Here is a 20609-nt window from a genome sequence, read left to right as displayed (position 1 = left end):
CCATTTGTTAATGGAAGTGTTGAGAGAATAAAATGGGTTTAGTGTAAATGTGTAGAAAGGAACTGCACATGCTGGTTTACACCGAAGGTAGACACGATAACGCGGGAGCAACTCAGCGGGTCAGGCAGCATCGGTAGAGAAAAGGAATAGGGGGGTGGGCGGAGGGAGGGTGGGAGTGGACGGAGGGTAGATCGGGGAGTGGGCATTGGGGACCGGGATGGCCGGAGGGGGGTGGGGGGGATGTGGGGGTGGCCGTGGAGTGGGCGGTGCGGCCGCTGCCGGGCTCCGGTTGGGGGACCCGCCGGGTGTCTGAAAGCTGACTGGCTGGGCCGGGCTCCGGCGTCGTAGGGCGGGGGTTCGGGGCCGCCGCTCCGCTCCGCGCCGCCGGCCACAGCCAATCGCTCTCCCCACTCCGCTTTTGAAATCGAGCTGCTTCCCATCCTCAGTCTGCCGGCTGCTCGCTGCGGCCCCGCCGGCCGCGGGATCTCTCCTCACCGACCCTCGGGACCCCTCCTCACCGACCCCAGGATCCGCGGGACCACCAACTCACCGGAGACCGGGGCAACCGCGGGGATCACCGCTTCACGGACACCGGGAGACCGGGGCAACCGAGAGACCCCTCCTGGTCACCGACGCCCGGAGAACGGCGGCAATAGGAAGCCAGTCCGGGGCTGGGCAGGGCTGGCCGGACAGCCGGTGCACGGAGCCGTGCGGCGCCGGAGAAGCGAGCGGATCGGAGCCCGGGGTAGGTCCGCTTCACATCGCCCCCGGTGTCGATATAACGGGGGGAGAAACGGGGCAGCGCGGGGGCGGGGGATGTGGACAGCGTGAGATGAGGCAGAGTAATCACTCCCGCTCCGCTATGTCCGGCTCCCACCCCGAGACCCCGAGACCCCGCGACCCGGGGACGGCTGATCCGGCTTTATTCCGGGAAGAACCGGCGTCGGTTGAACCGGGATTCGGGTGTAAGAGGCATGTTGTCAGCTCCGGTATGGTCCGGTCGCTTCCCGTCCCGTCCCGTCCAGACCCGATCGCACCCCTGTCAAGATGTCCCCAACCCAGACGCCCACGGCCGGGGCGGCCGGGACCCGGCGGGGGGGGGGGGGGGGGGGGATCGAGCAGGACTGGGTATGGAGGTATGGAGGCAGCGACAGGGGCGGCAAAAGCAGGGGTGGCGGGGAGAAGGGGTTTGGGGGGAACAGGAGAAGGGAGTGAAGAGAGGGAACAAAGGGAGCAAAACAGCAGACAAAAGGGAGCCGCAGCCGGGCTGTGCTCCCCGCCAGGTCTGGCTCTCTGCTCGGGTACCGCCCCCGCCGCCCCCAACCCCCGCAGTGCCCGGCGGCTGCAGGAACCCGGGGGTAGGGAGGGAACGCCCGCAGGGTGTGAGCGGGTACACGCCGGGTGTGAGCGGGTACACGCCGGGTGTAGGTCGGGCCCGCCCGCCGGGTGTGAGCGGGTACACGCCGGGTGTGAGCGGGTACACGCCGGGTGTAGGTCGGGCCCGCCCGCCGGGTGTGAGCGGGTACACGCTGGGTGTAAGCGGATACACGCCGGGTGTGAGCGGGTACACGCCGGGTGTGAGCGGGTACACGCCGGGTGTGAGCGGGTACACGTCGGGTGTGAGCGGGTACACGCCGGTTGTGAGCGGGTACACGCCGGGTGTGAGCGGGTACACGCCGGGTGTGAGCGGGTACACGCCGGGTGTGAGCAGGTACAGGCCGGGTGTAGGTCGGGCCCGACCGCCGGCTGCGTGTTTGGGCGGTAGAATCGCCGGGGCTTCGGGGAGGTTGGTTACGGTGGACTTGGTGATAATTGGGACAGCTCCGTGGGATGGCATTGGCTCAATGGTCCGATCGGCCTCCTGTGCTGTCGAGAAATCTCAGAAATATAAAGGACTGGGTCTGCCGCTGTTGGCGCCGGGTGTGTGAGACCGGAGACCACTGCCGTTCCCTACAATGCCTGGCGCCCACACAAGTTTATCGAATGCGGGAATAGCGCACGACGTGGCCCCTCGGCCCGCAGCATGTATGCTAGCCCCCGTATTGGGCCGGTCTATCGGCTGCTCCTCCGCCCGGCGGCTCCCGGGTTGGTGCGGAGTCGCCGGTTCTCGGGGGTAATGAGACCCTTCTTTAAGCCCAGACACATCCCGGAGCCCCCGCGAACCGGCTTCAGTTCGTCGGCCGTTTCCCATCTAGTGCGGGATGGTTTCGAAGGCAGCACTAACTGCAGAGGCGGGTTTCAACCGAAGATAGGCACAAATAGCTGAAGTAACTCAGCGGGTCAGACGGCATCTTTGGAGAAAAGGGACAGGCGACGTTTCGGGTGGAGATTCTTGTGTTGTTCATGGGGATTTTTATCTCGGTTGCTTGCCCCAGCTCCATGCTGGTTCTCCGTCCGAATCCTTAATCATCCACCGGCACAAAGTGTCGTCGCCCGAATGTTCACAGCACTTCTCACCCCTCGCCCGGCCCGCGGTCACGGCGAGGGATGCCACTCCAGCCGGGGGCAGGGTCCGTGTTAACCCCTGTGGGGAGGGAGCCCGCTCGGTCTGTGAACGACCAGCGCGGCGTTTGTGTCCGGGCGGTCGGCGCAGTCCTCACGGGGAAAATGGGGATCATAAATAATCGCTGACATTCTCAAAACTCGCCCCCATGTCCCGAAGAGGAAAAGGAAATGGATGCCCGAATGTCCGAGTGGTCACCCATCTCACCCCCCCCCCCCCCACGCCCCATCGTAACCACCACCCCCCCACGCCCCATCGCAACCCCCCCCCCCACGCCCAATCCCCCCCCCCACGCCCCATCCCCCCCCACGCCCCATCGCACCCCCCCCCACGCCCAATCGCACCCCCCCCCACGCCCCATCTCACCCCCCCAACGCCCCATCGCTTGCTGGGTTGGACGCCCAGGCTGCCTCGTAACAACGCTGAGAAGGAGAGGGGGTTAGTTTAGGAAAGAACTGCAGATGATGTTTTAGGCCGAAGATAGATACAGAATGCTGGAGTAACTCAGCGGGACGGGCAGCATCTATGGAGAGAATGAACGGGTGACGGTACGGGTCGAGACCCCTCTTCAGACTAGTTTAGTTTAGAGATACAGCGCGGATAAAGGCCCTTCGGCCCACAGAGACCATGCCCACCACCGTTCACTTTACATTAGCACTATCCTACACACGAGAAGGAATCTACAATCTACCGAAGCCAATTAATCTACAAACCTGCGGGTCTCTGGAATGTGGAGGGAAAACGGAGCACACTGAGAAACCCCACGCGGTCACAGGGAGACATTACAAGCTCCGGGTTGCAGAGACAATGAACTGCGGATGCTCGTTAATACTCAACATGACACCAAGTTGCTGGAGTAACTCAACAGGTCAGGCGGCATCTCTGGAGAACATGGATAGATGCCGTTTCGGGTCCGTCTGAAGAAAAGTCCCAACCCGAAACGTTACCTATCCATGTCCTCCTGGGATGTTGCCTGACCTGCTGAGTTACTCCAGCACTCGGTGTCCTCAAGGAGAGGGTTCACTCTGCCCCGGCCCTGCCGTTGTCCCGGGTGCCGACGCTGCCCACACTCACCTTTGACCACTGCTGTAACTTGGAGACACCCCTTCTTCCAATCTCTGGCATTTGTACACCTATTTGGCAACCCTCCCCCCCCCCCCCCCCCCCACCACCCCCTCCTCACCTGTATTCACTTGCCAGACTTTGTCCCATCCTCTCTTCCAGCTTCCCCCCCCCACCCCACCCCACCACCCCCCCCTCCTCCCAACCGTTCAGTTCTTTAGAAGGGTCCTCACCAGAAATGCTCCCTATCCATGTTCTCCAGGGTTGCGGCCTGACCCGCTGAGTTTTATTTCCAGCGCTTTGTGCCTTCTGTTGTAGAGAGGCATCTACATTTCATTGTGTCCTCAGTTCGGACAATGTATTCAGGTTAATGAGTCGCACAGCTGATGTGTGGTGGTCAGGCTGATGCGGGGGGTTTGAATTGCAAGGGAGGGTGGAGTACATTGACCTTGCCCTGCTCCACCAGGACAGCTTCTGTGATGTTGGGGACCTTGAAGCCGGGGAGGCTCTATAGCCAATCCAAGGCAGATAGATTTATTCACAAAATGCTGGAGTAACTCAGCAGGTCAGGCAGCATCTCGGGAGAGAAGGAATGGGTGACGTTTCGGGTCGAGACCCTTCTTCAGACTGATGTCGGGGGTGGGACAAAGGAAGGATATAGGTGGAGACAGGAAGATAGAGGGAGATCTGGGAAGGAGGAGGGGAAGGGAGGGACAGAGGAACTATCTGAAGTTGGAGAAGTCGACGTTCATACCACCGGGCCGCAAACTGCCCAGGCGAAATATGAGGTGCTGCTCCTCCAATTTCTGGCGGGCCTCACTATGGCACTGGAGGAGGCCCATGACAGAGAGGTCAGACTGGGAATGGGAGGGGGAGTTAAAGTGCTGGGCCACCGGGAGATCAGTTGCGTTAATGCGAACCGAGCGCAGGTGTTCAGCGAAGCGATCGCCGAGCCTGCGCTTGGTTTTGCCGATATAAATAAGTTGACATCTAGAGCAGCGGATGCAATAGATGAGGTTGGAGGAGGTGCAGGTGAACCTCTGTCTCACCTGGAAAGACTGTTTGGGTCCTTTGATGGAGTTGAGGGGGGAGGTAAAGGGACAGGTGTTGCATCTCGTGCGGTTGCAAGGGAAAGTGCCCGGGGTTAGGGTGGTTTGGGTAGGAAGGGACGAGTGGAGCAGGGAGTTGCGGAGGGAACGGTCTCTGTGGAACGCAGAGAGGGGAGGGGATGGGAAGATATGGCCAGTGGTGGGGTCCTGTTGTAGGTGACGGAAATGTTGGTGGATGATATGTTGGATCCGCTGGCTGGTGGGGTGGAAGGTGAGAACGAGGGGGATCCTGTCCTTGTTGCGAGTGGGGGGAGGGGGAGCAAGAGCGGAGCTGCGGGATGTAGAAGAGACCCTAATGAGAGCCTCATCTATAATGGAGGAGGGGAAGCCCCGTTTTCTGAAAAACGAGGACATCTCGGAAGCCCTAGTCTGAAACACCTCATCCCGGGTGCAGATGCGGCGTAGACAGAGGAATTGGGAGTAGGGGATAGACTTTTTGCAGGGGACCGGGTGGGAAGAAGTGTAGTCCAGATAGCTGTGTGAGTCGGTGGGCTTGTAGTAAATGTCCGTCACTAGTTTTTCTCCTGTGATGGAGATGGTGAGGTCCAGAAACGGGAGGGAGATGTCAGAGATAGTCCCAGTATATTTAAGGGCAGGATGGAAATTGCAGCTCCCGGGCACCCTCACCCCCCGCTTGGATAAGCAGGGGAATGGAGAAGGAAAGTTAGCCTCGGGATGAGTGAGGAGCTCCATCCAGCCTGGCACTGCCGATCTCTAGACCAGCAGTGAAACAGGCGATGGAGACTAATGTAGAAACAAAGAATTGCAAAAGCTAGATTGCACCAAAGATAGACACAAAGTGCTGGAGTAACTCAACGCGCCAGGCAGCACCTCTGGAGAAAAACGATGTGTGGCGTTTCGGGTCGGGACCCAAAGAGGAGTCCTGATCTGAAAACATATCTGATCCTTTTTCTGCATAGATGCTGGCCGACTCGTTGTCACTCCAGCACTTTGTATCTATCTTAGGCGATGGAGACTTGCTTTGTGAATGACCACAGAACACACAAGCATGAGAGATACAAGCATGAGGAGGCCACTCGGCCCAATTGCCAGCCGTACCAACAAGGAGAACTTTGACCTCAGCATCACTCCAACTCCTTGAACTCCCTTTATATTTCAAAGTCTACTCGTTGAATCTACTCTGGGTCTGAGCCTCCGTGGTCCTCTTGGGTAGAGAATTCTCAGAACTCCTGGGTGAAGACATTCTCCTGATATCCGTCCTGAAAGACCAACCTCTTACTACTAGCCCGTAACCCCTGGCTCTGGAACCCGTATTCAGGGAGATATCACCAATGAAAATGTTGTCCGTTTGAATACAATCACCTCTGTTCCTCCATGCTCCAGTGAGCCCTAACCCAGCGAGTTTAATCACACCTCGCAGAACCAACAAACCAGGCACCTCCTGGGGAACCAAGGTGGGTAATTAGAGTTGTATCTAAGTCACACATGAATCATGTGTGTGGAGGAGCTGTCAATTGTGCAATTGCACTTTATTGTTACTTGTACCTAGTTACAGTGAAATTCTTTTTTTTTTGCACACAGTTGAGTAAAAGTCTTACTATACACAAGCACAATCATATTTAAGTACAAGTGTATCCTTCAAGTTTCAAAGTTCTCAACAATGTGGAGTCTAATGGGTCCTTAAACAAGCGTACTCACGCGTGTGAGCGTGTGTGAACATGCTGAGTCACGTGTGTGAGTGTGCTGAGTCACGTGTGTGAACGTGTGCTGAGTCACCTGTGTGAATGTGCTGAGGCACGTGTGTGAGTGTGCTGAGTCACGTGTATGAACGTGCTGAGGCACGTGTGTGAATGTGCTGAGTCGCGTGTGTGAGTGTGTGCTGAGTCACGTGTGTGAGTGTGCTGAGTCACGAGTGTGAATGTGCTGAGTCACGTGTGTGAACGTGTGCTGAGTCACGTGTGTGAATGTGCTGTGTCACGTGTGTGAATGTGCTGAGGAAGTTAGCCCAAGATGCTCGCACTTCTTTGCTAAACACCATTCTTCCTTTGGTGAGCAGTGTTCATGATTCACTCCAGCGGGGATCTTCCCCATGGGAAGGGCAGGCGGGCAGAGCACCGGGTGTATGCAGTAACAGAGCAAGCTGGATTCTTCAACTGGAGGATCTGGGACACAGTGCAGGCTGGAGGTGTAAAGTCTTTGCCTCTGTATCGAGGGAGGACTGTCCAGTGATTGTCCATGGGAGGCGGGAACACAACGTTGGATGCCAAGTCTGGCTCACTCTCAAGAAAAGTGGGGAACAGGGATTGTATGTTTATCAAGAGGAGAATGTGAAGGCTCTCCTCCTCCCTCCCTCCCTCCCTCTGTCTGGCAGGCACTTTGTCCTCCTTTCCTCCTTCATCTGAGAACCTCCCAATCCTTCCTCCATCTGACAGGCACCCTATGGTCCACCATTGGGAATGTCTGGATTGTTGAGGGACAGATACCAGGAACAGTGTAATGGAGTGATAGATCCATGAACATTCCTGGATAAGGTGAGTGACAGATATTGGTAGCGGCTTGGGATAACTGAGGGATAGATGCTGGGAATGGGTTCACTGGAAGGAGGGAGGAACATTCTGAAAGTATCCACTGTTAAAATGTTGCTGCATTTGAATTTCCCATGCGTGCCAAGTGCTTTCTGATCCGTCGTACCTTCAGCATCTGTTACCACAGTGCTCAGTCACACTTCCCTCAGCTTGCCTTTGTTGTTGTGGAGCTCCAGTGAATGCGTTGAGTCCAGATTTCGACACCTGCTGAGTTGGACCCCCTGGAGTCTCTCCGCCCTCAGACACTCGCTGCCTCGTCCCAGTGCCCAGCTCCCTCAGTCAACAAGACCGGCTCTCTGGTCCAGCCTCGGGGATGAAAGCCTGCCTCCTGCCCAGGTGGAGGGTGGGAGCATGACATAGGGGTGTGGATGATGGAAGGGCAACGCGAGAGAAGTTGCTACAGTGGCAGAGAAAGTAAAGCAAGGTGTCATCAGTGAATAACAGAATCCCCTAAACCCAATTGGGAATTCAGGAAGTGTGGAGGTCAGGGGGACCAGGGGGAATGGAATGGTGGATGAACACATGGAGGAGAGGGGGACAGAGGGAGAGTGTGATGGGCGAGGTGAATGGGGTATGTGGGGTAGAAACACCAGCAGGCAATGTGTGAGCTGAGCGTTTGTCTCCTTGCGGTGCGTTGAGTGTCACCCTGTATCGTTGGTTCAGTTTCTGGGTTGTATTTGAGGATGGATTGGGATGGTTTTCCTGAGCTGATCACAAGTGGTGAGTAATAGGCATCTGCCTCGCATTGCTCCCCATCTCCGCACTTCACCGCTCAGTGAACAACCACTTCTTTGATTGGAGTCAGTTGTCCTATTAATAATTCCAGCCATGTAGCAGGACACTCTGTGAATGTTAAGCTGGAAGAAGCTTGGCCAAGCTAGTTACAGGAGCGAAAACCAACCGGCTTTTCCACTGTGGGAGAAAAGGCCCAAGTTCAGAGGCTGTGGCCAAGCCGTCTGAACGACGAGAACCCTGGTCTCTTGTGTTAATGAGAGAACGGAGGAACGTGGGCCAGAATCATTCCAAGAAACGGCATCTTTATTCTCCATGTGTAAGTTTCTCACCGTCTCCTCTCCACCTCAAGCACTGCCTGCCCCGAGTTCTGTGTCTCCTCCATACCCCCTCCCACGGCCACTCTAAAGATGTGCTGATAGAAAGCAAAGCAAAACAGCAAAGGGAGTGGGGCACCATCAAATTACACAGTTGGCCACACCATGGCTTGGCAACCTCTCCAATTTTAAAGAAATACTTTACTGATGCCTTGCAGCCCCCCCTGGGTATTTGAAAGCACTTGATGAAGTAGACTCATCACTGTGCCGTCAGAAACATGGCTCCCAGTCTGTGCACAGCAAGCTCCCACCGATGGCAGCATAAAAATGAACAGAACATCTGTTTAAATGTATATAACTCAGGATCAGATGCTGGGAGCATATTGGGATAATGTCCCTGGTCTTCCAATGTTGGCAGAGTGTCTTTAACATTCACCTGGGAGGGCACATGGAGTCTTGAATTAATGTCTCATCCGAAAGATGGTATTGGTCTTGGTTTATTATTGTCATGTGTACCAAGACACAGTGAACAACTTTGTTTTATGAGCTATCCTGGAAGATCAGACCATTCATGAGTACATAAAGTAGTGCAAAAGGGAAAATGAACAGAGTGCAAAATATAATGTTGCAGCTGCAGAGAAAGTGCAGATAAAAAGAGTGCAAGGGCCGCAGGGAAGAAGACTAGGAGATCAGGAACTCGTCCTTAGCTTATGAGAGGTCTATTCAAGAGACTGACAACAGCGGGGAAGAAGCTATTCCTGAATATGGTGGTACGTGGATTCAGGGTTTTGTCTATGGAGAGGGGAGAAGAGGGAGTAACTGGGGCATGAGTGGTCCTTCATTATGTTGGCTGCTTTCCTGAGGTAGAATGAAGCGTGAATGGAGTCAATAGTGGGGAGCCTGGTTTGAGTAATGGACTGGGCTGTGTTCACAACTCTTTGCAATTTCTTGGTCTTGAGCCCAGCAGTTGCCATAGCAAGCTGTGATACATCCTGATAAGATGCTTTCTCTGTTGTATGTGTAGAAATTCATAATAGCCATTGGAGATATGATGAATTTCATTAGTTTTCTGAGGAATTAGTGGCGTAGATATACTTTTTTGACTTTCAAATGTGTAGCCCTCGATTTGTACTGCCCCTCCAACAGTGCGGCACTCCCTCATTACAGCCCCTCTCACAGTGCAACACTCCCTCATTACTGCCCCTCCGACAGTGCGGCGCTCCCTCAGTACAGCCCCTCCCATGGTGCGGTGCTCCCTCATTACTGCCCCTCTCACAGTGCAACACTCCCTCATTACTGCCCCTCCCATGGTGCGGCACTCCCTCAGTGCAGCCCCTCCGACAGTGCGGCACTCCCTCAGTACAGCCCCTCCCATGGTGCGGTGCTCCCTCATTACTGCCCCTCTCACAGTGCAACACTCCCTCATTACTGCCCCTCCCATGGTGCGGCACTCCCTCAGTGCAGCCCCTCCGACAGTGCGGCGCTCCCTCAGTACTGCCCCTCCCACAGCGAGGTGCACCCTCAGTACTACCCTTCCCAAAGTGCAGCGCTCCCTCAGTACAGGCCCTTCCATTGTGTGGCGCTCCCTCAGTACTGCTTTTCCCGCAGTGGAACAAGAAGGGCAAGTGTGGTGAGAGAGCCAAGTGTAGCCATATCTGCCAGATACCCCAGCCTCTCTCAGTACTACCCCTCTCATGCTGTGGCAGAGTTCCAGCTGAAAACCTATTTTCCTCCACATTCCCTGTCCTCCCACCAGTCTTACTATCTTTGACTACATTTTATCTCTGTACCGCCCACTTCCCTGACATCAGTCTGAAGAAACGTCTCAACCCAAAACATCACCCATTCCTTCTCTCCAGAGATGGTGCCTGTCCCGTTGAGTTACTCCAGCATTTTGTGTCTATCTTCAAACTTATTTGACCTTTTCCTTGAATGACATCAAGGGTTGGGTATGCACCTGACAGACAGAATTCCTAATACTCACATTGTCTGGAATTGAGAAATCCTTCCTGCCTCAGCACTCGATCCTGATATCATGCATTGTGATCACATTACCTCCAGCTTTCAGTTTCTCCGCTCTCACTGCATTTCCCAGTCTCCACATCCCTGTAAAGAGTGGATGGCCTTTGCCAATGTCAATGTTGCAACTTGCTGGGGGAGCAGAGGTTGTGCCCATTGTGGCTGGATATGAGTGGAATGATTGGTGTGGTGGAGAGTTAAGGAGTGTGGAGGGATGGAGGGTATGTAGAAATGGAGGAGGTTGAGAGTGGAGGGATGGTGAGCTGGAGGGATGGAGTGAGTGAAGAGGTGGAGAGGGGTTGAAGAGGGTGGATGAGGGAAGGAGATGAAGAGTTGGAGAGGATGGTGATTGGAGGGGTGGAGAGGTGGTAGAGGAAGATTGAAGAGGGCTAAGGGGCTAAGGTGGAATAAGAGGCAAGTGTGGTGAGAGAGTCAAGTGTGGGCAGATCTACCAGATACCCCTGGGTCTGGCACAGCAATAGAGGGGCCAGCTCCAAATATGTTGTTCCTCCCTAGTCTTTCAGATGAGGGCTGAGAACTAGAAACTGGGCTGCAGGGGAGGTGGGTGAAAGGACGGAATTGGAGGGCTCGGCCGGAGTAGAGAGGACCAGTGTGGTGGGGGAAGGGTTGGGATCAAAACCGGATCCTGTTGGAGGACAGGCACAGCCTGCAGTCCGCTCTCTGACCCACCCCGCTACACTCGCGGCTGATTGCTTCAATCACATTTATGGGCCTGATTATTTTTATCTTTGACTGGTGTACCAGCAGTCACACAAGACCAAGGGGAGGGTCTGCCTATGTGTAGCCTCATTCTCCCCAGCCAACTGCCCCCAATAATTGGCATTGATCGGCAATTGTCAATGTTCTCCAGTGAAACTGCTCTGCCTGATTTGGGAATTGAAACAGCACAGCTGGTTTTAAGATTTGAAGGAAGTCTCTCGCATCTTGCCGTTAGGAAGTACATCATGGCTAAAACTTCATAGTCTAAACTTATTTAAAGTATCACCATCTGGGCCCACCGCTTTATCCTTGAGAAAGCTATGAGCAGCTTCACCTTTCGCCATTTCCATCAGTTCCAAAGCAATCTCAGCTCCACTCACATCTTCCCCGCTCCCCTCATTTCAGTTTCCGATTAAGTTTAGGTTTAGTATTTTGACATGTACCAATGTACAGTGAAAAGCTTTGCTTTACATGCTATCTAAACAGTGCAAGTATACTATACATAAATACAGAGGGGAAGATACAGAGTGCAGAATATACTGTAGTTCTCAGTACTATAGCGCATCAGTTCTAGAGACAAAGGGCAACATGGTGTAGAACTACTTCCTTACAGCGCCAGAGGCACAAGTTTGATCCTGACTACAGGTGCTTGTCTGTACGGAGTTTGTACGATTTCCCCGTAACCTGTGTGGGTTTTCTCCAAGATCTTCGGTTTCCTCCCACACTCCAAAGACGTACAGGTTTATAGGTGAATTGGCTTGGTATAAAATGTAAAATTGGCCCCAGTGTGTGTAGGGTAGTGTTAATATGCGAGGATCGGTGGTCGGTGTGGACTCAATGGGCTGAAGGGCCTGTTTCCACGCTGTATCTCTAAACTAAACTAAACAAAGACTAATGTCATCAATGGGGAGGCAGAGAATTGGGCCTTACCCTAGGTTATGGAAGGTCCATTCGGAAACCTGAAAATAGAGGGGAGAAAGTTGTTCCAGTATATGGTTGTGCATACTTTCAAGCTTCTGTATCTTCTGCCCAACGGGAGAGGGAAGGAGAGGGAGTGACTGGGGTGTGAGTGGTCCTTGTTTATGTTGGCTGCTTTTCCGAGCCAGCGTGAAATGTAGATGAGATTGATGGTGGGGAATCTGCACTGTATGATGGACTGTGCTGCACCTACAACTCTCTGCAACTTCTTGCGGTTTTGGGCAGAGCTGTTGCCAAACCAAGCTCTGAGGCATCCTGAGAGGATGCCTTCTGTGGTGCATCTGTAGAAGTTGGTCAGATTATTGGAAACATGCTGACTCTCCTTCGCCTTCTAAGGAAGTAAGAGGTGTTGGTGCTTTCTTGGCCATTACATCAATGTAATTGGACCTGTACAAATAGTTGGTGATATTTACACCTCAGACATTGAAGCGATCAAGCATCTCCACTTTGGCACTATTGATGCCGATTGGAGTGTGTATTCCACCACTTCTGAAAGTTGTTAACTAGCTCCTTCATCTTGCTGACATTGAAGGAAAGATTGTTGTTGTGCACTAAAGCACAAACCTCTCAACCTCCTTCCTTTGCTCTGTCTTGTCATTATTCGAAATGCAGCCCACGATGGAGCTTTAGTCTGTAACCTTGTAAATAGAATCAGAGCTGAAGTTGGCTGCACTTTCATGAGTATATATTGTGTATAGTAAGGGCTGAGAATGCATCCTAGCAGGGTACTGGTGTTTAATTTAGTTTATTTAGAGATACAGTGTGGAAACAGGCCATTCGGCCCACTGAGTCCGCACTGACCAAGCGGACACTATACACTAGCACTAGCTCTATACACTATACACTAGCTCTATCCTACACATTAGTGATAATTTACAGAAGCCAATTAACTTACAAACCTGCACATTTTTGGGATGTGGGAGGACACTGGTGCAGCTAGAGGAAACCCATGTGATCACATGGAGAACATACAAACTCTGTACATAGAAACATAGAAAGTAGGTGCAGAAGTAGGCCATATGGCCCTTCGAGCCAGCACCGCCATTCAATATGATCATGGCTGATCACCCAAAGTCAGTACCCACTTCCGGCTTTCCCCCCATATCCCTTGATTCCCTTAGCCCTAGGCCTAGGAGATAAATCTAACTCTCTCTTGAAAATATTCAGTGAATTGGTCTCCACTGCCTCCTTTGGCAGAGAATTCCACAGATTTACAACTCTCTGGGTAAAAACTTTTTTTCTCATCTCAGTCCTAAATGGTCTTAAACAGTAACCCATGGTTCTGGACTCCTCCAACATCGGGAACATTTTTCCTGTCCATTTTTATTTTGAATTTTATATGTTTCTATAAGATCCCCTCTCATCCTTCTCAATTCCAGCAAATACAAGCCCAGTCGACCCATTCCTTCATCATATGTCAGTCCCATCATCCCGGGAATTAACCTGGTGAACCTAAGCTGCACTCCCTCAATAGCAATAATAATAATAATAATAATAATCCATTTCTTTTATATAGCGCCTTATCGCATGCTCAAAGCGCTTTACAAAAACAATTAACATAGAAACAAACAGACAAACTATCCTGACGGAAAAGCGGCGAATACTCAACGCCAGCGTCCTCTCACGTCAGGGTCCGGCAGTAGACATTAAAGAGCACAAGACACACAGATACAATTTTTTACATAAAACAGCCATCACAATGATTGCTCTAGGCATACCCTCACTGTGATGGAAGGCAAAGTCTTATCTCCTCCTCGTTCTTCTCCCATGGTGCCACGAGGTGATCGAGGCTCCCAACTTTTTGAAGCCCCCACCGGGCGATGGAAAGTCCCAGGGCCGAGCCGAGCAGGCCGATGAAGGTCCTGAGCCCCCACCGGGCGATGGAAAGTCCCAGGGCCGAGCCGAGCAGGCCGATGAAAGTCCTGAGCCCCCACCGGGCGATGGAAAGTGCTGCGGCCGAGCCACGCAGGGCGATGAAGGGCCTGCGGGCGGGTTGATCATACCTCACGCTTCGGGGCGGTCGAAGTTGCTACGGCTGGAGCTCCCAAAAGCCGGTCACCAGCCAGGGACCTGCGAACTCCCGATGTTGCGGTCTGCAGGGCCCACGGCCGAAGCCTCCGAGATGGTAAGTCCAGGCCCTGCGACCGGAGTCTTTGAGGTCGATCCCAGCTGGAGGCCGCCGACTCCACGATGTTAGGCCGTAGCGCGAACGGAGATACGACACGGTAAAGGTCGCATCTCCGTTGAGGAGGAGATTTGAAAAAAGGTTTCCCCCAACCCCCCCACCACCCCCCTACATACACAGAATTAAAAATAAAACAAAACGTACATTTAACAACGACAATGACAAAAAAAACAACAAAAAAAAAACAGAGAGACTGCCGGTGAGCCGCAGCTGCAGAACACAGCCACGTCCCCATATGTCCTTCCTCAAATTAGGAGACCAAAATTGCCCACAACATTCCAGGTGCAGTCTCATCAGGGCCCTGTACAACTGCAGTAGGACCTCCTTGCTCCTAAACTCAAATCCTCTCGCAATGAAGGCCAACATGCCATTGGCTTTCTTCACTGCCTGCTGTACCTGCATGCTTCTTTCAGTGACTGATGTACAAGCACACCCAGGCCTCGTTGCACCTTTTCTTTCTCTCAATCTGATGCCATTCAGACAATAATCTGCCTTCCTGTTCTTGCCACCAAAGTGGATAACCGCGCATTTATCCACATTATACTGCAGCACATGTAGTTAGAATCGAACTCCGGTCTCTGATGCTGCAAGGCAGCAACTCTACCACTGCCCCACTGTGCGAGCGTTGTAGGCTTTTGGAGATGAGAGTTGTTGTGGAGGATGCTTTATCATCTATCCTCTGAGCTGAGAGTTGTTGCGGAGGATGCTTTATCATCTACCCTCACGGATTGTGGTCTGTGGGTCAAGAGATGGAGATTCCAGTTGTAGAGGGATTGTGGGTGTCAGAACATGTTATGGTGGGAACGTGAGACCCTGACTATGAAAGTGAGAAGCCAGTCAGCCTTTGAGCCAGGTTCCACACTGACACCGCTAGGTTGTCCCATGCTCAAGATGGTGTTCTGACTTTGAAAGGCAGAATTTTGGGCTGCAGTTGCAGTTAATTCCGAGCGATCTCAACATCGTGGCGATATTTGGTTTATTTGGTTAATGATTTCCACTATTCATCTCAAGGCAGGACTTCTCAGCATGAGATGCTGAGTGAAGCTGCTTCCAATGCACACTCACATTTATCGCATTCATTGTCAGAAGGTTTTGTGAGCATAACTGGTGCATTTGCGGCAATTTGCCTCACCGCTCGCTCCTGCTCAGACAAAAGGCATTGCTTTGTGTAACCACTGTAATTTTCTGCTTCTCTGGTTGTTAGAGACTTTAGACTCCTTTTGCTGCCAATTCTTTTGAGAATTTCAGGCATGATTTTGATGTTTTGAAGTCAGATTGCATTGGGGAGGTGATAGTTTGGCAGGTGACAGCGATTATCCGGGGAACCATGGTTGCAGCTTTGTTGGGACCTGTTTCAGGTGTGTTTGAAGTTTCTCTCCACCACCAACATTACACCTGTGGGTACCAGCTGTAAAATGCAATGTGGTTGCTCACTCGGACAACACTGTGAACACCTTCCTAACCCACCACCCTACTTGCCAAGTTTACCAGGTGCCGTCTGCAGCTTCCCCATCCGAGTCACTCACTGCCCTGGTTTGGAATACATTGCTGGTCCATTATCATCCCTGTTATTGCATCGTATGGGAGGCGCATTCCCAATCTCGTTGTACCCCTGTACAATGACAATAAAGATATATTGTATTGTATTGTATTGTATTGTATTGTTATGTTATTTGCATTACTCCCTTCATCGTGCATCAGTACACTGTGGACGGCCCGGTTTTAATCATGTATTGTCATTCCGTTGACTGGTTAGCACGCAACAAAAACTTTTCACTGTACCTCGGTACATGTGACATTAATGGGTGCCAGGGATTATGGGGCAAAGTCAGGAGAATAGGGTTGAAAGGGAAAGACAGACTGAGGGAGCACCTTCACCAGAAGGACTGCTTCAGTTAAAAAAAAAGTAGCTCACCCCCTCCCACTCAAGGACAATGAAACCCACAATAAATAAAATGATGTTTTTATGACTAATAACTAAAATATTATTTAAATTTTCTTTTAAACATCATTAGCCCTGTTGTGAATCTTCTCTTGGAGTCTGGTCGCACTCAGCTGCTGACCTCTGTACTTGGATGGACACAAGGTGCTGGAGTAACTCAGCAGGTCGGGCAGCATCTCTGGAGAACATGTTGCAGTTAATATGTTGACCACCACCCTCTGTGTGAACAAGTTGCCTCTCAGGTTCCAATTAAATCTTTCCCCACTCATCTTAAATGTATGTCCTCTGGTTCTTGATTCCCCGATCCTGGGAAAAAGTCTCTGTGCATTCTCCCTACCTAGATTTTTTTGATTTAGATTTTTAGATTTATAGATGCAGCGCAGAAACAGGCCCTTCGGCCCACCGGGTCCGCGCCGCCCAGCGATCCCCGCACACTAACACTCTCCTACACCCACTAGGGACAATTTTTTTTTTACACACATTTGCCCAGCCAATTAACCTACAAACCTGCACGTCTTTGGAATGTACTCTCATGATTTTATACGCCAATTGAAAGGGGCCCATCTTCTCCAAAAGCCTACGACACCTTTGTATTAGATCCTTGAGGTTCTGCAGCGCAAGAATATTTCTCCACATCAGCCCAATATCCAGTTAGATCTCACCCAGGCCTCTCACTCATTCGCTCTCTCTCTCTTACTTCCCTTCTCCTTGTCTCTCTCTTTGTCTCTCCCTCACTTTACCTCTTTCCTGCTTTCTTTGCTTCCTTTTTGTTTGTTTATTTTTTGCCCTCTCTTTCACTTTCTCCCATACGCTCTCTATTTTTTTCTCTCACAACTGTTTTGACAGTTGAGGTGGATATTGATGACCTCACGGGACTGGTGAGAGTAGGCTAACCAAAACACTTGGCCAAGCTGTCACCATTGCTGTCTGTTGCCTGGGTACTGTGTCGAGTGAGCTTGTTGTTTGGTTACTTCACAAATGTCAGGGCTTTGAAAGGAAACAAATTGCATAAAAGACTTTGAGACACCAGGAGAGACTGTTCTGTGTGGGCAGAGGTGTTTTGATGCAATCTTTTTTCAGTAGCAATGAATCATCTTACAAAGGCTCAGTCGATTTGTAATAGGTTGATTCTTCGGTTTCAGATGCAGGTGCCTTGTCCTTGCCCCACAGTGAGAGAGGCATTGTTGGGACAAAGGCCCCAGTGCTGAAAGTCAAGAGAGTCAAGAGTCAATGGTTACAGATGCTGCAACTTTACTTGGGCAACATTTGCAAATTGACATATCGAAGCAACTAATTTTAGATTCCCAGCAAAGCGCAGAGGTTGCACCAGCCTCAATTAATGATCCAAGGGTTAAAGGAAAACCCATCTCTATCCCCACTCGAGATTAACCCATTAATCTGTCAGCGTATCAGTCACAGATTTGCATCAAGCAGTCATAACATGTTACAGTGGAGTCAGGAGTAATTTAAAGGTTTGGGCTGGCAGCGTGGGAGTCCCGGGTATGGGGGAGGGTACACACGGACATGACCCACCACGTTAGACTTTCCAGGAATCCATCACTCCCTGATTTAGACAGCTGGAGGAACAATACTATTATATCACTGTTCATATTGAAACATAACTGATGTTGACAGGACATGATTGAGATGTTGCATGGATCATTTCTCCGGTTAGACAAGCTGGTGAGCCTCATGTCACTGGTAGGGAGATTACTGGAGAAAATTCTCAGCATGGTACTTGGGTTTATTTGGAAAGGTGGAGACTGATCAGGGAGTCAGCACGACCTTGTGTGGGGGAACTCCTGTCTCACCAATGTAATTGAGTGTTTTAAGGAGTAACTGAGAAGAATGAGAGGAGATCTTATCAAAAAGTATAAGATTATTAAGGGGTTGGACACGTTAGAGGCAGGAAACATGTTTCCAGTGTTGGGGGAGTCCAGAACAAGGGGCCACAGTTTAAGAATAAGGGGTAGGCCATTTAGAACTGAGATGAGGAAAATAAATTTCAGTCAGAGAGTTGTGAATCTGTGGAATTCTCCTCCTCAGAAGGCAGTGGAGGCCAATTCTCCGAATGCATTCAAGAGAGAGCTAGATAGAGCTCTTAAGGATAGCAGAGTCAGGGGGTATGGGGAGAAGGCAGGAACGGGGTACTGATTGAGAATGATCAGCCATGATCACATTGAACGATCGCAGCATCTGCAGTCTCTTGTGTTGCATGCGGTAGGCTGGTTTGGGAGATTAAGACACATTGGATCCAAAATTGCCTTCTGATAGTATGTAGAATGGTGGAGGAAATATTGTCATCTGGTGGGAGGTCTGTGACCAGTAGCGTACCATATGGTTCAGTGTGGATTGTTTGTGATATATGTTTAACAACTTGGATACGGATGTAGGAGGTGTAATTTGTCGCATTGCAGATGACTTGAAAATTGGTGATGTTGCAGAGAGTGAGGGAAGTTGTGTAAGGGCACAGCAGGATATAGATTGGATGGAAAGTTGGGTGGAGTGTTGGTTTGCCTTCCTTGTGCAGGGCATTTAATGCAAGAGCTGGATTGCCATGTTACAACAACACAAGATGTTGGCGTGACTGTATTTGGAGTACTGTGTGCACCTCCGGTCATTTAGCTATAGGAAGGATATCATCAAATTGGAAAGGCACAGAAAGAAATTCACTGGGATGATATGAGGACTGGATGGCTCGAGTCGTGACACGAGATACGCTGGGTCTTTATTCCCTGGAGAGTAGAAGGCAGAGGGGTGACTGCATAGAGGTTCATAAAATCTTGAGGGTCATTGATAAGAGAATGGTCACAATCTTTTTCCCAGGTAGGGGACTATAAAATTAGGGGACATCGAGTGAAGGTGAGAGGGAAAGATTTAAAGGTGACCTGAGAGACAGGATTTTCACAGAGAGGGTGTGGGTGCATGGAATGAGCTGTTAGAGGAGGTGATAGAGTCGGGGCAATTTCAACAGATAAAGAACATTTGGACAGGTACATGTATTGAAAAAGGTTTGTAGGGATATGGGACAAGCACAGGCAATTTGGTAGTAACTTAGGTAGGCACCTTGTGTGGCATGGGAGTGTTGGGCCGAAGGGCCTTTTTCTGTGCTGTATAGCTCTGCGATACTACCCACCCTGGCATAATGCTTTGTCCATGACATTGTCTACCAACAACTGTCAAAATTCACATCATGTTTCCGTTCCTCTGTAACCTAATCCAATGCCAGCACTCTTTGGGATATCCATCCCGACCCTGTTCCGCAATCTTGCACATTAATCATTGGCCATCACCCACCACTGGTGTCTCTACCATCTATTGTCAGGATCTGTCCAGAGGCTTTGGTCTCTCGACCCCCCCACTCCAAATCTAACCTCCAAAGCCCACCACCCTCAAATCTTCCCACCCTCAGATCTCACCACCTCAAAATCCCCACACATCCAGTTTCCTTCACCCCCAATTCCCACCACACCCGATGCCCACCACCCTCAAATTCCCCCATCCCAAAACCCCCCGCCCCAAACCTATGCTCTCATAGCTGCCAGTCCTATGGCACACCATGTCAGGAGTGTTATAGTCCCACCTGCTCTGCCATTTAACAGCTGTGGTATCTCAAACAATTGCCTCCATAAGTTGCTTGGCTCCGATCCATACAGGGGTCTGGGTCAGTGATGTGATCCAAGCCAGAGTTTGTCCTGGGCTGACCTTGGACGGTGAACAGCTGCATTGTGGCTGGCCCTGGGACTCTGAGTTCCCTCTCACTCCATACACCTAGCCTGTGATCTGGCAGGATAAGGGTGTCCAGACCAGGCCCACCATAGATAGCAGCCTGAACTCTCCCCGTAAGTGTTCCCCCTGTCCCCCCCTCCCCGTACAAAGCTGAAGCGATGAATCTACGCCTGTCCAAACTCTGGGAATATGCCACCAGTATCGTTGATGTGTCAAAACAACAAGAATTGATGGGAAAGTTGGAGAAGGCATGCTAGAAGTTGACAGCAAGTGACAGTTTTGTGAACAAGATACAGGCAATAAATTAAGTCTTAATATTGAGCTGTTCACAGCCTGCAGACAGTGAAATAAATTCCGATGCTGACTGCTGCAGTGAAGCCTTGTGCTGCCGTGTGAAGCTCTCTGATGACAGGGTGTGGATGGTGGAGGCAGGGTGTGTGTCGGGGGAAGTGGAAGTGCCACAGAGACATTTTTTTCCGGCCGAAATAAATGAATGGGAGATATCTACAGACTGTGTAGTCTAAATGGATCAAATGGTACAGGAGGCTACAGAGGGTGGGATCGGAGTCAAGGTGTCCCTCCTTGGTTTCCTCTTGATTGTGGAAGCTCTCAGAATGTGTTTTGTAAAGATGGTGCAGAGCGAGGTGTGATGGACAGCACTGAGCTTACAGCAGAGGGACCTTCTCCTTCCAGTAGTGATCACCTCCCTATCTCAGTGTGATTGTGTTAGCTCCATTTTAAATCACAGATGTGGTGTACTTCCTGAA

At 51.2% G+C, this 20609-nt stretch overlaps 1 protein-coding gene across 7 annotated transcripts in view; it reads left to right on the top strand.

The window, feature by feature from the left end:
* ncanb (neurocan b) overlaps window positions 1-20609 on the top strand; it is a 103247-nt gene that overhangs the window by 4581 nt on the left and 78057 nt on the right. For 3 of the 7 annotated variants that reach the window (XM_078423924.1, XM_078423923.1, XM_078423922.1), the window contains exon 1: window positions 304-745. The exons of the other annotated variants lie outside the window; for them this stretch is intronic. The gene's annotated coding sequence lies outside the window, so the exon portion shown is untranslated. Of the gene's footprint in view, window positions 1-303; window positions 746-20609 lie in introns of those variants that run through there. 7 annotated transcript variants of the gene reach the window in all.

Source organism: Rhinoraja longicauda, chromosome 28 (assembly GCF_053455715.1).
Source record: "Rhinoraja longicauda isolate Sanriku21f chromosome 28, sRhiLon1.1, whole genome shotgun sequence".
Classification (NCBI taxonomy): Eukaryota; Metazoa; Chordata; class Chondrichthyes; order Rajiformes; family Arhynchobatidae; genus Rhinoraja; species Rhinoraja longicauda.
Note: the sequence above shows the minus strand (reverse complement) of the source record. Positions and strands in the feature narration are given on the sequence as shown.